Raw genomic sequence first — 16,412 nt, forward strand, 5'->3', positions numbered from 1 at the left:
ATATCCAAACTAGCGATTAAATGTTAAAACGGCTTGGCATACCCGTCCCCCCATTGTTAATATATATTACCTATATACGCTCCAGTGTGTTAGTTACTTAATGTGCGTATCCGTGTTTTTATGTTGTGAATGATAAGTGTTGTAGCTTTGTAGTGGCGCGCATTTGTTTTCTTTAGCATCATATAAATCGTTGGCCTCCCTGTCTGTGCCGCTGCTAGTTGTCTCTGTGCTAATGATAAGGGAGAAGTCATTGATTTTATGAAAGAGTTTATCTGGTTTTAGAAAACATGACCCCTGTCCTCCTACAATATTGCAAAATGTATTGTCTTCTTACGGTCTTGGTTTTTTAGCCACCAGCCACCACTATTAATCGTAGCCCAAAAACTGGAACCATGCAGACACGTTATTATACTCACAAGACTATTGGTATAATTTCAATTAAAACGCAACATTTAAGGCTCCCATCGCCTGGATGGAGGATGAATGGCTAATGATTTGATAGATAGATGGATAGATAGATAGATAGATAGATAGATAGATAGATAGATAGATGGATAGATAGATGGATAGATAGATGGATGTAAAATGTTAATAACGAGCATCTCCACACTGACCTGTTTTTCCTCTTGTTTTTCCGAATAAAATATTTAACTTTTCGGGGTGCGTCTTGCGGGTCGCATGCATCATGCCGAAACAGCAGTACAATCAATGCAGTATTATGTGATGCTCCGTATTGCTGGCGTCATTATAGTTTCTCCTTTCACTTCAGGCTGCACGTACCCGATCTACGTGCCATTCCCAGCCTACATCGCGACAAACCATAAAGCGATCGATCATACTTAATGTTTGATTCCCACTTGTAGCAGAGGTTTTATTTGGATTTTAAGTAATTCTGCATCATTATCATATGCTCGGAGCAGGGGAGTTTCTAGCAATTGAAAAGATCAGGGGCTAAGTCAAGTTTACCTGGTGCTTGACTTTTTTGTTTTTGAAGGAGGATAATTGGCATCGGGGCTAAAATACTCGGGGCTATAGCCCGCAGTGATCGGACCTAACGACACCCATGGCTCGGAATAAACAATATTTTCAGAATACAGATGTCATATGAATTGTGTTAGAAATAAGTTCAATCTTTTGCATCCACATGAATTTAACTGTTTTTTCTGCAACTGAAAGATTATTTATTTTTAACATTTGTATCAAGAAGCATTATTATATATCAAATGGCCAGAATATTGAACCGTTTCGTTTGTATTAGTTTTCCTATCATTACAAAGACATAAAAATATATTGCAAGAGCAATTTTTCAAAGAATGCCTGTTTCAGCCAAATACTAACAAACTGAGAAACCACTGGATCAGCCTGAGAGCCACCCTACACTATCAGAAAAAGTACCAATTTGTACCTTTGAGGGTATAATTACGAGTCACTGGGGTTGTCCAAACGCTGCACCTTCTTGAGTGCCACCATTCCCTCAGCTCATCACCTCTGCAACCTACTGCCAAGACCCCATCACCTCCTGCAACCAAGTAAACCAACTCCCATTCATTTTAACAACCTAACCTGTTCAGTTAAATCTGCTTTATAACTTTTAGGAAGTGTTCCCACAGACTGCTTGCTTTGCAGAACAGTATTTCTCTCTTAAGGTTACCTATTTTAATCTGGTCACTGCGTTTTCATATTACATTATGTTTGGTTCTATTCTGTTATTTTGTGTTTGTTGTCTATGTTAAGTGTAATGTCTGTCTTATGTCAGTATAGTGTTGTCACATCGGAGAGAGCCCGGAGCGCAGACAAAAGCGCAGGACGCCAGGAGTCGAGGAAAATATGGGGTTTAATGGATGTAATTTGTCATATTTCCATATACAAGTATAGAGTGGTATGTATAGGGCACATATGTATACAGTGCATTTATGTATACAGTGGCATCCCTTCATGACTCTGTTGTGACATACAGAGAGTGAGTGACAAGTGGTGGACTAACTTTTCTGGGTGTCCTAGGCTGATGTTGGTAGGGAGCCTTCCTAAGTGGGCTATTTGAACTATTTTTTGGAGCCAAAAGAGAAAGGAGAAGGAAGTAAAAGTGATGATACATTAATAATAGGCTAATCAAAGTACAGAGTGCCAGCAGTGAACCTTAATGATTAGTGTGGGGGTGGGAGTGCTGTCAGTAAAATTTGCTGAGGGGGGAAGAGGGTATCATGCAGATGGATCGATCGGCCAAATTTAAGAAGTTTAGCTCTTTTGCTAAGGTTAGTCTTCAAGTTTAGCATACACTTGTTTGTGTTCTCTCCATGTCTGTTCGCAATATGTGTACCACTCTAGCAGAATTATATCAAAGACGTAGGAGATATGTTAGGACAGAATGTTAGTCTTGTGTCTTTGCACTGTTTGGCTACTCTGCTGAGCATGGGGTGTGTGGCTCAGTGGATTAACCTCCTTTCTTTGTGATTGGAAGGTTGCCAGTTTCAACCTTGGCCTTGGCAGAACATTTCCATTTGGCCCTTAATTAACACTTTCAGTGGCTTGGGGTGCCAGATAAGTGGCCTTACCTTGCAAATAAATCCCAAGCTTCTTTCTGAATTGTATCTGTTTGTAAGTCAATACCAACCTGCTTTGGATAATGCAATATTAAAGCATGACAGGATATGTGAGAAAAAGCTTTCCAATGTACTTAGGCAAATAAAGGATAATTTCCTTTCAAATGTGTAATTATTGTGTTCACCTAAAGGTGGATGGAGTGTTTTAAAAATATTCAGGCACTGGATAGTGACAGATTCCATTTTCAACTACTTCTTGAACAATCAACATGGATTTGCAAACCAAACAAACAAAAAGAAACTTCCTACTTACTGCCTGTTGTTTTGGTCCTGTTTGTCGACATTCTCTAAACTCAGACGGACAAAGTAATACAATACTCCCAATCAGCAGATTCTGAACCGTATTAAGATTTAAATAAGAAGATAACATAGCTCAGTAAATTCAACATACATCCACCTATTACTGTCAGCCTCAGCTGCTCAGGGCCCTTCCCATGCTCTAGGCCTCTCGCTGTTTCCTAGAAATCACGTGACTTCACCCCTCCTGCTCCCTCTTCAGGCCAGAGATGTGGAGTATGGAAAATCAGAGGGGGGAGGGTGTGTACTGGCAAGGCGTGTGACAGGCAAATGGATGGCAGTGATTCTGGGCCAAATGGGGAGGGAGGGGGGGCAGAGAATAGAGGGGACGAGTGGAAGTCCCCAAAACAGTAGCTGGATGGAGTCAGCAGTCCTGTCGGTTTCCCAGGAAGTCAGCCATGCATCAGTGGGGTTGTCACGTTACATGTACCCAGTTTTCAAGGTTTGGCATGGCTGCTTACACACTAACATCTATCACAGGGCTTGTTCTGCTCTCTGCCGGGGAAGCTGGGAAAGCACAGTGATGATCATGCAGAACAAAAAGTGAAATCTGAGCTTGGTGCTCTGACTACAGCTGTGAGTATTCCGATATACAGCACCAATCAAAGCTAACTCACATTTTTATATTGCATGTACTTTTCCTTGGGTGCTGCAGCGTTCTTCACTGTAGTCTCACAACTTGCTGGGCTAGCCATTTAAATCCTGCCTCTGCTGTGTGTGTGCCTGTGGATAATGTTTATATTACATTGTGGGGACCAAGTATCGCCCCACAATGTAATAAAACCCTGTTTTTTGACATTGTGGAGACCATTTTTCAGGTCCCAACAAAGATCTGTGAATGTATTCAAAAAAGTATAAATGCAAAAAGTCTCATATTTTGTTTGGTTACTTATGGTTAAGGTTATGGCTGGGTAGGGGTTTCGGTGATCATGTTTTCCCCATATAAATGAATGGAGAGTCCCCACAAAGATATAATTACAAACCTGTGTGTGTGTGTGTGTGTGTGTGTGTGTATAACCTTATCTTAGTTTCTTAAAGTTTGATTGTGTTGTTGTGTGGGTAGCAGCTTCAGGAGAGATACCCAGACCTCCCTCTTCCCAGCTACTTCTACCAGCTCCTCGGGGAGGATGCCGAGGCGTTCCCAGGCCAGCCGAGAGATATAATCCCTCCAGCGTGTCCTGGGTCTACCCTGGGGCCTCCTCCCTGTAGGACATGCACGGAAAACCTCTTCGGGTAGCCGCCCAGGAGGCATCCGCACCAGATGTCCAATCCACCTCAACTGACTCATTTCGACGTGGAGAAGCAGCGGTTCTAGTCTGAGCCCCTCCCGGATATCCAAACTTCTCACCTTATCCCTAAGGGAGAGCCCAGACACCCTGCAGAGAAACCTCATTTCGGCCGCCTGTATTCGCGATCTCATTCTTTCGGTCATTACCCATAGCTCATGACCATAGGTGAGGGTAGGGATGAAGATGGACCAATAGATCGAGAGCTTTGCTTTCCGGCTCAGTTCTTTCTTAGCCACGACGAACCGGTTAAGCGCCTGCAAAACTGTAGACGCCGCTCCGATTCATCTGTCCAGCTCCCGATCTCGCCTACCCTCACTCGTGAACAAGACCCCGAGATACTTGAACTCCTCCACTTGAGGCAGTACCTCTTCCCTTACCAGAAGAGGGCAATCCACCCGTTTCCAGCTGAGAACCATGGTCTCGGATTTGGAGGTGCTAATCCTCATCCCCGCCACTTCGCACTCGGCTGCAAACTGCCCCAGAGCACACTGGAGGTCCCCAGCAGATGAAACCAACAGGACGACATCATCCGCAAAAAGCAGCGAGGCAATCCTGAGGCCACCAAACTGGACACCCTCAACACCCTGGCTGCGCCTAGAAATCCTATATTATAAACAGGACCGATGACAACTGCATTGCAAGTCTATAAATAATAAATTCCTGTATTTCTTCATTCTGTTCCATTTGTAGGAATTATGAGCTCAGGTAAATTTTAATATGTCCACCAATATGTTTTAAATTAATAAAATTTTAATTAATTATTATTTAATGACGATTATTGCCTAATCGTTATGCCAAATGGTCGGCTTCTCCAAACTCAATTGAGGTATCCCCGTAAATCTGTTAATGTGAGACTTAAATGGGAATCACTAATTACCAGTATCGCTTAATATCCTGGGTTAGAAAGCTCGTCCCACGAGCTGCATCACCAGGTAATGTAAAGGATTGGTAGCGAAGCTACAAGGCAGACATACCATGACATATTCACATTAAAAGCAGCACATCTTATCCTTAGATAGGCATGGCCGTTAGTTTGTGGTAATATCATTATAAGTTGCTTATCTGGACACAACATATCTTGATTGGTGTGGCTTATCCCAATTGATCTTCTCCAAAATGGATAATGTACACCTTAATTCAGTTCTTTTTAATATAGCATGGTAGAACAAAGAAAGCTTGCTAACAGACCAAGATCAGATAAGGACCACAAAGGAATGTTGGAAGAGAAGGGGGGGGGTTGTTATAACCACGAGAACATATATGCAGTGGTAGCTATACCTATTTAGTTATTCAAATTTATATGTGTTCAAGTGTAAAGGGGTAAAATAGGTGATACTCCGTAAACATGGTTATAAGGGTGGCACACAAAACACTAAGATTATCTAAGGACACATACAACATAACCTATCTGTATATTGAGACTAGTAGTCGTGAGTAAATCAATATACAGGGTATACAAAAGCCAAACTTAAATGAAACTTCCTTTAGGGTGTTGGTCTGTTGGGTGAGTGATATGTAAGGCAGGATGTCTGGGGGAGGGGGTTGTGTACCAAGTCGAGAGACCCCTGTCCATTAGGTCCACTCTGCTGTCTGTAGGTCCCTAAATCTTTGGGCAATAAAAGTTGGAGTGCTAGCCTCCCTTGTTATCTGTGTGTGTGTGTGTATGTGTGTTTCAGTCTGTTTATGTGTGTGGGGTCACTAACCCCCCTTTGGTGCCTAGGCCAATGTGTACCTCTTGTACCAGGCTAGGCCTGGTTTCAGGCCACCTGGAATTTAAGCACTGTGATATGTGCATGTGTGATCCTACACATTGTTATGTCAAAAACAACCCCTCTGCACTTCTCCAGGTTTGAATCACTTCAGGTCATGCATTCACCCTTTCTGTGCTTAAAAATATACAAGTTACCCAAATATTTCAGATTTTGGCTACTAAATTCAAAGGCTGCTTCTTCTTAATTCAAAAGTGCCTATGGTCTAAAGCAGGATTTTGATTTCAGGTAAGTGTCCTCTGACTATTGATTGGTACTATTCATCTTCATTTTGCTTAAGTGTTTTTCCTTTATGAATCACTGAGGCCTGACTCACACACACCTACAATTTCCCGGCATATGATTATTCACACTGCTTTATGTTTAGATGTAAGGGAACCTTTAGTAATGCAAGCAATCTAATTGCCACTATGAAAAAGTAGAAAAAGAAACTAGGAAATTGTTTTGGTGCAGGTGGTGGCATGAAGTGTACAATTGAACATCCATCCATTCATCCATCCTCCACTGCAGATCTGGGTATGGGTTGCGAGGGTAGCAGTCTACACAGAGATGCCCAGACCTCCCTATCACCAGCCTCCTCCAATAGCTCCACTGGGGGGGATACAAAAGCATTCCCAGGCCAGCCGAAAGATATATTCCCCCCAGTGTGTACTGGGTCCGCGTCAGCGCCTCCTCCTGTTTGGACATGCCCAGAATACCTCAGGAAGGTGACCAGGAGGCATCCTAGATAGATGCCTGAACCACATCAACTGGCTCCTTTCGATGCAGAGGAACAGTGGCTCTACTTTGAGCCCCTCCTGAATGAGCCCCTCACCTTCTCTCTAAGGCTGTGCCCAGATATCCGGCAGAGGAAATTCATTTCTGCTGCTTGTATCTGCAATCTCATTCTTTCAGTCACTATCCAAAACTTGTGACCATGTGAGTGTAAGAATGTAGATCGACCAGTAAATCTATAACTTTGTTTTTTGACTCTGCTCTCTCTACACCATGACAGACGAGTACAACGTCTGTGTTACTGCTGGCACTGCAGTGATCCAATAGTTGATCTCTCCCCTCCATTACTCCCTCACTCAAAAAAGACAAACATACAGAAAACATATAAAATAAAACAGAGGTAGAAATAGAAATTATGGTGTGAAAATAATTAATATACAGTTTAATACAGAAATAACACTTCCAAACCACTATGCTACTGCAAGGTTCATATGAATTTGGTTTTTCTCAAATGTAATGATACCAAAAAGAAATCCTTTTAAGTGAAATGATCATAGACTAATTGTTCTTAAACCTATAGAATATAGAAATTTAGCCTGTAATATCTGCTGAGCTCCAGCTTGAGTTTAGCATTATACAGGACCAGGCCTGTCATGTCTTGCTCGTACCCGGAGAAAAGATTATCTCACTGTCATTTCCCCATGTTTGCTCAGGGTCTTTCGACAAGGTGAGAGAGGTCTGCAGGCTTCCTGAACAATCCAATACTCTACATTCTGAAGAAACAGGCAGACTTTTTCACAAGAAGGCTTATAATCCCATTACAAACAGGAAAAATTTTAGAGAAACACCAAGGAAGCATAAACTGAGCTACAAGTCAATAGCCTAGAAAAAGCAACAGTTTTACTCCTCTCCTGGCCTCTTCTCCTAATCCACAGCTCGCTGTGCCAATGACAAAATCACCTTCTGAAAGGGACAAATTAAAAGGAAAAATGACAGTAATACAATCTGCAAACCATTTCTCTTCAGATCATGCTGACATTCCCACTGTCAAATGAGTTGTACTATATACAGTATGCTTCTCCCTCTTCAGCTGTTCAGGGGTGGGGGCCTCTGTCCTCTGTGTAGGGCTTGACTTTCTCCTTTTATTGATTGTACAAATTCTTAGCAAACAGGGCACAGGTGTGACAGCTCAGGGACATATGTGGCAACAATCTACAGCACCCAACAACCATGTGACAAACATAATTTCAACACAAATCACAATGGCAGTTCAAGCAAACATTCACTTCCAGTTCACACAGGGCCATGCCACCAAAGCCACAGTCAGAATTCAAGCAAATTTCTATTACAACTGGCAGCACAGTAGAGAAACTGAGTCACATCCCAGCTGTCTCGACAGATACCTTAAGCTAAAGGAACCAAGCCCGTCTGCCAGTCCTAACCCTATGGCTAATCGTTATAACAAACCTAACCCTAACCCTAACCTACCTGATTTGGTTGATGCAATATTAAAGCTACTCATACTCATTATCCCTTTATTTGGCCATCACATCAGGAAAACAATAGAAGTTTGCAACTAATTATGCCCCGCCCTCCCCTGCACGTCTTGTCTGAATATTAAAATTAGTATTGGATTATTTTATTCTCTTTGAATAGGCACTACAACCCATTTTGCCATCAATATCAAATAAGGAAAAATAAGCTAGATGCTGTATATTGAAAAACATTTCTCTTCTTCTAATGGACAACAACCGATTTCATCATCAGATCAGACTTCCAGCTGCAGTTATATGAGTCCTGACCCAGCTCTTTGTGTGTCTGGTGTCTGCCTGTTCTTCCTGTTTTGCAATGGATTTTCCCCATTGTTCAAAAACATGCAGATTGGTGGACTGTCATGTTTAATAATGTTTAATTTATATAGCACCTTTCCAGAGCTCAAGGTTTTTTTGCCAAAATATAACAAAAAACATGTAGAAATTCAATTGAAGCAATTTAAACAAAACAAATTAAAATGTGAAACGAAACAAAACAAAAAATTAAATTATGTAAATTTCAAGTAAACAATACAGACATTATGAAGTGGCAGCCAAAAAATGCAAGTAAGATTGTTGGAAAAGGTTTCAATATTGTGCCTGCCATTGTCCTCTGAGGTTGAGTCGCCCCCTGCTGGCTGCACGCCCGAGGCGCCTGTGTGTGCTCCTGCGGCGCCCCCAGAGGCGCCTGTGTGTGCTCCTGCGGCGCCCCCAGAGGCGCCTGTGTGTGCTCTCACTCTCACTACCCTCAGCCCCTGTTCCAGTCCCGCAGAGGCCTGCTGCCCCAGGGTGCCCTACTTCCCAAGCCCCGAAGGTCCCCTCTGCTCCCTGTTGCCCCCTGCCCTTAGATCCCTTGGCCCCTGTGTTCACTCCCCGTCCTTTGTCACCGTTGTTCCCTTCTGGTTCCTTTGTGCCCTCCATGTTTGCTCCTCGTCCTTCCGTGCCATTGCTCCCCTCTGGTCCCTTCGGGCCCTCCATGTTTCCCCTTCACCCCTCAGTGCCTTCGTCTTTGGTTGGTCCCTTTGTGCCCCCTGTGGTTCCCCCTCGTCCCTCGGTGTCTTCTAGTCCCTTTGTGGCCCCCACATGTTCTCTTCGTCCTTCTGTGCCTTTGTCCCCTTTCAGTTCCTTTGTGTGTCCTTCTCGTCCATTTGTGCCCACGCCCCCTGTTCGTCCCTGTGTGCCCCCTGGTGTGGTCCCTCCATTGTCCCCTTTAGTGTCCCCGGTTCCCATGTTTTCGTCGTTGGTGTCTTTGTGTTTGTCTGCATTCCCCGTGGTTTGTGGCTTACTGTTTGAGTTGTCCACCTTGTGCCAGTTCTGTGTGTCCATACTGTTCCCTGTGCCCCGTTGAGGTTGTTGTTCTTTTTGTCTTCCCAGGTACCGTCGTGTCCCCGGTCTCCGTCGCTCTGCTCCCCTTAGGCGCGCCTTTGGGGGGGGGTCCTGTCATGCCCCGATCGTCCGCTCCTCTCATGTGCCACGCCCCCTCGTTAACCTCATGTGGATTCCCCGTGTTTATCAGCTGTTTCTGGTTACTGTCATTAGTGCAATGTATTTAGTCCGCGTTTCAGTTTGTTTCCCCAGTCCGGTCATTGTAATGTTACCCAGTGTTTTGCCTGTCCCTCTCGTTGTTGTTCTTATTAAAACCCCGATTTCGCCCCGACTTCTGGTTTCCTGAGCATCTATCAACGCTCCGTGTGCCGTGAGGCGTAACAGGTACAAACAATTTTTCCCATAAGGAATAATGGGAAAGGGATTAATTGGTTTTCCAGCCCCAAAATACCCCCATACAAAACATTTATAGGCACAATAATTGACCTTTTAGTGACAATATAAGTAGTACTGATTGAGTATATCATATTTTTTGGCATATTAGACAACACTTTCATCTTTAAATGCATAAAAAACTGCGCTATGACTGTACATGAAAGAGACCAAGTCCTGTACGCTAGGTTAGGCTGCTCGGCATAGCCTACACCGAGCATAAAAAAATTGTTGCTAACAATAAAACATTGAATAACAAGCCTAAATATTACAGTAAATTGTGTTACTAATAAAAATGTAGAAAAAAATTATCAGTGCTATCATAAATTTTACGAAAAATTGCTTACGATACGGCAATCAGTTAGCCTATGCGGGAAGGATACGTACCTCTTTCCCGTATTGTAACACATTTGGTTACTCCCGAGCACCACTTTCCATCTCTCAACGTGTCTAACAGGTTTTCCCCACTCAGAGAAACACCCACTGAGACATCTGTTGAAAGTGCTCTGCCGATAGGTGATTCTATCCTACAAGACGTGAAAATAGCTAGACCGTTATCGGCACCAGCAGTTGAGGTAAATTGTTTACCGGGAGCCAGAGCACCGGAAATCAGGGCCAATCTTAAGGTGCTGACGAGAAATAGACATAGATATTCTAAGATAGTTGTCCACGTCGGCGCCAATGATGTCAAGCTCAGACAGTCTGAGGTTACGAAAAGTAATTTTAAAGAGGTGTGTGAGGTAGCCAAGACAATGTCCCAGGCAGTAATCATCTCTGGCCCCCTCCCAGCTAGATGTGGCGCTGAGACCTACAGCAGGCATTGGTCACTGAACTGCTGGCTGTCAAGGTGGTGATATGAAAATAGCATAGGTATTGTAGATAACTGGTCCATTTTCGAGGGGAAGCCTGGTCTTTTGAGCCGAGACGGTATCCACTCCTCATGGGAGATTTCTGCCCGTATTTCAATGAACTTAGCAGCTAGCCTTTATGCAGATACAGGTTTAGGCGGCCTTTGACAAACTGGAGCTAAGGCCAGGCCGCAGGCAGAAAGCCTAAACTGGCCACCTGCGAGTTGCCTTGAGTCGTCACCTAGGTACCACCATATTGACATTGTCTCTGTGCCCTGAACCAAAAATAGTACACGTAGACCGCAAAAAGCATCCCTTTCAACTTTAATTTGTATTAAGTTAGAGCAGCTGATACAGACCACCTGCACCACTAAGCTAAAAATAGGATTACTAAATATTAGATCATTAACTACTAAGGCACTTATTCTAAATGAAATGATTTCGGACCATGTCCTAAACATGCTCTGCCTAACAGAGACATGGGTTAAACCTAATGAGTACTTAGCCTTAAATGAAGCGACGCCTCTGGGATATAGTTATGAGCACAGACCCCAACTAAATGGTAAAGGCGGAGGCGTTGCAGCAATTTATGAAGAAACACTTCTAATAACGCAGAAGTCAGGATTTAAATTTAAATCATTCGAAATATTGTTCCTCAAAATTTCAAGCACCTTTTCAAAATCTAAAACTCTATCTCTCCCCCTCATTATAATCTACCATCCACCAGGTCCTTATTTGTAATTTTTATCTGAATTTGCAGAATTCCTTTCAGACCTAGTTACTTCAACTGAGAGAGCAATAATTGTGGGGGATTTTAATATTCATGTAGACAACAAACATGATCCCCTGACAATAGCCTTTACTAATATACTCGACTCTATGGGTATCACTCAAAATGTAATTGGGCCTACCCACAACTGCGGTCATAATTTTTATTTAATCCTATTGTTTGGTCTTGATATAGATAATGTAACTCTACTGCCTCAGACCAGTACTATCTCTGACCATCATCTTATTACATTCAATATACAGTATACCTTGCTCAAAATATTAGCCCCCTGACTCGCTTCTATGCCAAACGTACAATCACATCAAATACAGCGAGTAACTTTAATGTTGAATCCTGCTGAACTTGATAGCATTACGGATTGTTTAGCATCTACGCTTAGTTCCACCCTAGATACAAAATATATTGGAGTGAGCATGTAGCATAGACCACACTTTCCAGTTAAACCAGGGTTTAATCATTGGGATAGGTCTTACAGCATTTTGTGGGAACAATGTTCTCAATTCATGTGCTAATATAACCAGTTACAGCTGCAGTATACTCTTCTAAGTCAACCATAGCAACAGTTCTAAACACACCCCAGATCTGATTCTTCAGTCCACACTTACAGTTTTACTTACAGGGGGAGCTCGCTTGATGGGGTGTCTGTAGGTTGGGTAGAGGAACACTGAGATGTGGTCTGACTGACTGAAGGGTGGCAGGGGCACAACCTTATTGACATCCTTCACATTGCTGTACACTTGGTCAAGAAGGTTACTGTCATGCCCCGATCGTCCGCTCCTTCCATGTGCCACGCCCCCTCATTAACCCTGTGTGGATTCCCAGTGTTTACCAGCTGTTCCTGATTGTTGTCATTAGTCCATTGTATTTAGTCCACGTTTCCGTTTGTTTCCCCAGTCCGGTCATTGCATTGTCAATCTGTTGTTGCTTGCCTTTCGTTCGATTAAACCCCGTGTCCCCTGATTCCTGGCATCCTGCGCGTCCTTGTCTGTGTTCCGGACGCTTACCGTCGTGACAGAATGACCAGACTCCACAGAAAGATGCCTCACCTCACAAAGGACGAATATCTCATACTTACCGATGAGGTAATCTATTGGCTCCAGCAGCCTGAGGTAAGGGAGAACCCAGCTGCCAGAGCCCTTGCTTTCCGTGCCCGGGACATCCTAGAAGGAATCTCCCCACCTGATGACGCAAGCCAGACGGAAGTAGCGTGGCAGTACCTCGCGCAGCTCAGAAGCAGGGCAGCGGAGAGTATGAGCAGGCAGGTGTTCTTGGACTGCGGAGGGCTTCTTCTTTCGCTGTCCGGGCAGTCCGAAGTCCCCGCCGCCCCTGCTGTCTCTGCCCCGCGAAAGACACGGAAACGTCGCAAACGGGGGGGTGTGTCCGATGCCCTTCTGGGAGCTCTTGCTTCGCCGATGACACCCGAGGTCTCTGTGGATGCCACCCTCCTTGCACATGACTCCCCTGTGCCTGCAGCCTCACCTGCCCCTGAGACCCTGGCCAGAAGGTTTATCACCCTCCAGGGTCTGTACTGGCGGGTGATGGGGGAACCAGCGGTGCGGGATTCCCCAGGGGCTACCACGCTCCTGGAATGGCTGCGTGGGGAATTTGCTGCAGTAACCCCAGCATCTCCACCCCAGCAGCTGGATAAGGTGGAGAAGACCCTGAAGGAGCTGCTCCACTTGAGGACGGAGCAGACTTCCCCAGCAGGGGATACCGTGTCTGCGCCTGCAGCGCCCCCTGAGGTACCTGTGGTGGTGGTTCCCGTGGCGCCCCCTGCAGGTCCCGCTTCGTCGCCCGAGGTCCTGGCAGCATTGCCAGTCAATGTACAGGCTCCTGCAGTTCCTGCAGTGCCCGCTGCTAAGGCACAGATCCCAGCCACAACCCCAGTGGTTCCCGTGCCTGCAGCGACTACAGCGCCCCTAGTGGTTCCCTTGCCTGCAGCGACTACAGCGCCCCCTATGGTTTCCGTGCCGGCAGTGTCCGCTGCTTCGTTGGCCCCAGAGGTCCCTGCACCAGCCCCTACTGGTGCTGAGCCGCCTGAGCCTGCAGCTTTGCCCCCTGTGTTTCCAGTGCCTGCAGCTGCGCCCCCTGTGGTTCCAGTGCCTGCAGTTGTGCCCTCTGTGGTTCCAGTGCCTGCAGCTACGCCCCCTGGGGTTCCCGTGCTGGCTGTTCCTGCGGCGCCCCCAGAGGTGCCTGTGCCTCCTGCGGTGCCCCCAGAGGTGCCTGTGTCTCCTGCTCCTGCAGCACCCCCCTGAGGCACCTGCAATGCCTGCAGCACCCACTGAGGCTCCTGAGCCAGTGGCTGCTGCGCCGGGCCCCATGATATCCGTGGCTTCTGTGCCTGCGGCGCCCTCTGCTGGCCTGGAGTTGGCGGTTGCTGCGGCGCCCCCTGCTGGCCTGGAATTGGTGGCTGTTCCTGCACCGCTCGAGGCCCCTGCTGCTGCTGCACCGCCAGAGGCCCCTGCTGCTGCTGCACCGCCCGAGGTCCCTGAGACTGCTGTGCTCCCCGCTCAGCTCCCCGTGACTCCTGTGCTCCCCGCTCAGCTCCCTGGGGTCCCAGTGCCTGCTTGGGGTCTCGGGGTCCCCATGCCAGGGGTGACTGCTCCCCTGGAGGCTCCAGCGGTGTCCCCCAAGGCTCCAGCAGTCCCTGCAGTTTCCCCCGAGGTTCTTGTGGCCCCTGCCCTGTTCCCTGTGGCTCTGCCCACAGCTGCACCGCCCGACATCCCGGCTCCCGTGGCTCCGTCCACACCCGACGTCCCGGCACCCATGGCTCTGCCCACGCCCCGGCTCCCGTGGCTCCGCCTACACCCGACGTCCCGGCCCAGGCTCTGTTCGTGCTGTGCCCGTTAGCTCCAACCCCGGCAGCCGACGTGCCACCCGACGTGGCCTCAGTCCCCCCGGTCCCGGCTCCCTCGGCCTCAGTCCCCCCGGTACCGGCTCCCTCTGCCTCAGTCCCCCCGGTCCTTGCTCCCTCGGCCTCATTCTCAGTCCCCAAGGAGGTCCCTGATGACCTGACCCCCGCTCCTTCCTCCATAGTGGAGTCAGAAGAGGAGCTTGAGTGGGACCCCTCGGGGATCACCTTGACTGTGCCCGTGGACCCCTCCAGAAGGTCACCTCCACCACCTCCAACTTGTCACAGTGGTCCACGGCCGGGTTCCCGTCTCTCGGTCTCCCGGAGAGAGATGCTGTGGATGGGAGCATCACCGACGCTGCCATGAAGATAATCAAAGGGTCACTGGCCTGTATTCTGGATCTGATCATCGAAGATGACTTGAAGGCGAACTGTATCGGCTGTTCTGTGAATCACCCGAGCCAGCGGAGGCACACGTGCCTCTATGAACCTGAAGCGTTTTATTTCTTTAACAATTTTGAAAAGCTGATGAAAAAACTGTATAGAGTATAGTTTAAATATATTATCACAAAAGCGGTCGCGATGTTTCACCCTCACCCCCCACCTGTCAAAGTCCAAGGTGCAGTCGAGGCAGTAATTTCTGAACTTAAAACCGAAATTAATGTACGGGAAAAATTACCCGAGCTGAAACGTGATGTTGAAGGGAAAGATTATGAGTGTGCTGTAGATGGGGCAATTAGTGATTTCTGGGATATGCACAAGTTCGAGCAGACTCTGGCTGGTGTGTAAACGTCTGTCAAAATGTGATTGGATGGCAATTTTTACATGCTTTTCTAAATAAAATGAGTTGAGTCATGAAAACATTGTGTCATTATTGCTAGAGGTTCACGATGGATAATAAGCACTTGAAACGTGTCCATTATACGCCATCAAACCCTGGTTCATTTGGTGGTGTCGATAGATTATACAGGGCACAGATAAATGACCAAAGTGGACATACTGTGGATAAAAAGCAAGTTCCCTCAACGGCCTGCTCCTGCAGCACCCCCCTGAGGCACCTGCAATGCCTGCAGCACCCACTGAGGCTCCTGAGCCAGTGGCTGCTGCGCCGGGCCCCATGGTATCCGTGGCTTCTGTGCCTGCGGCGCCCTCTGCTGGCCTGGAGTTGGCGGTTGCTGCGGCGCCCCCTGCTGGCCTGGAATTGGTGGCTGTTCCTGCACCGCTCGAGGCCCCTGCTGCTGCTGCACCGCTAGAGGCCCCTGCTGCTGCTGCACCGCCCGAGGTCCCTGAGACTGCTGTGCTCCCCGCTCAGCTCCCCGTGACTCCTGTGCTCCCCGCTCAGCTCCCTGGGGTCCCAGTGCCTGCTTGGGGTCTCGGGGTCCCCATGCCAGGGGTGACTGCTCCCCTGGAGGCTCCAGCGGTGTCCCCCAAGGCTCCAGCAGTCCCTGCAGTTTCCCCCGAGGTTCTTGTGGCCCCTGCCCTGTTCCCTGTGGCTCTGCCCACAGCTGCACCGCCCGACATCCCGGCTCCCGTGGCTCCGTCCACACCCGACGTCCCGGCACCCATGGCTCCGCCCACGCCCCGGCTCCCGTGGCTCCGCCTACACCCGACGTCCCGGCCCAGGCTCTGTTCGTGCTGTGCCCGTTAGCTCCAACCCCGGCAGCCGACGTGCCACCCGACGTGGCCTCAGTCCCCCCGGTCCCGGCTCCCTCGGCCTCAGTCCCCCCGGTACCGGCTCTCTCTGCCTCAGTCCCCCCGGTCCTTGCTCCCTCGGCCTCAGTCTCAGTCCCCAAGGAGGTCCCTGATGACCTGACCCCCGCTCCTTCCTCCATAGTGGAGTCAGAAGAGGAGCTTGAGTGGGACCCCTCGGGGATCACCTTGACTGTGCCCGTGGACCCCTCCAGAAGGTCACCTCCACCACCTCCAACTTGTCACAGTGGTCCACGGCCGGGTTCCCGTCTCTA

The 16,412-nt window shown here is 47.7% G+C and overlaps 1 long non-coding RNA gene and 1 pseudogene across 1 annotated transcript; both read left to right on the forward strand.

Annotated features, from left to right (window-relative positions):
- Window positions 1–3,276: 3,276 nt before the first annotated feature.
- LOC140581173 (uncharacterized) lies at window positions 3,277–5,832 on the forward strand. The gene is made up of 2 exons (XR_011984240.1): window positions 3,277–3,473; window positions 3,964–5,832. It is a non-coding gene; the product is annotated as an uncharacterized lncRNA (long non-coding RNA).
- A 4,465-nt stretch (window positions 5,833–10,297) lies between these two features.
- LOC140580924 (uncharacterized) lies at window positions 10,298–10,975 on the forward strand (annotated as a pseudogene).
- The last annotated feature ends 5,437 nt before the right edge of the window (window positions 10,976–16,412 follow it).

This window comes from Paramormyrops kingsleyae, chromosome 19 (genome assembly GCF_048594095.1).
Source record: "Paramormyrops kingsleyae isolate MSU_618 chromosome 19, PKINGS_0.4, whole genome shotgun sequence".
Lineage (NCBI taxonomy): Eukaryota > Metazoa > Chordata > Actinopteri > Osteoglossiformes > Mormyridae > Paramormyrops > Paramormyrops kingsleyae.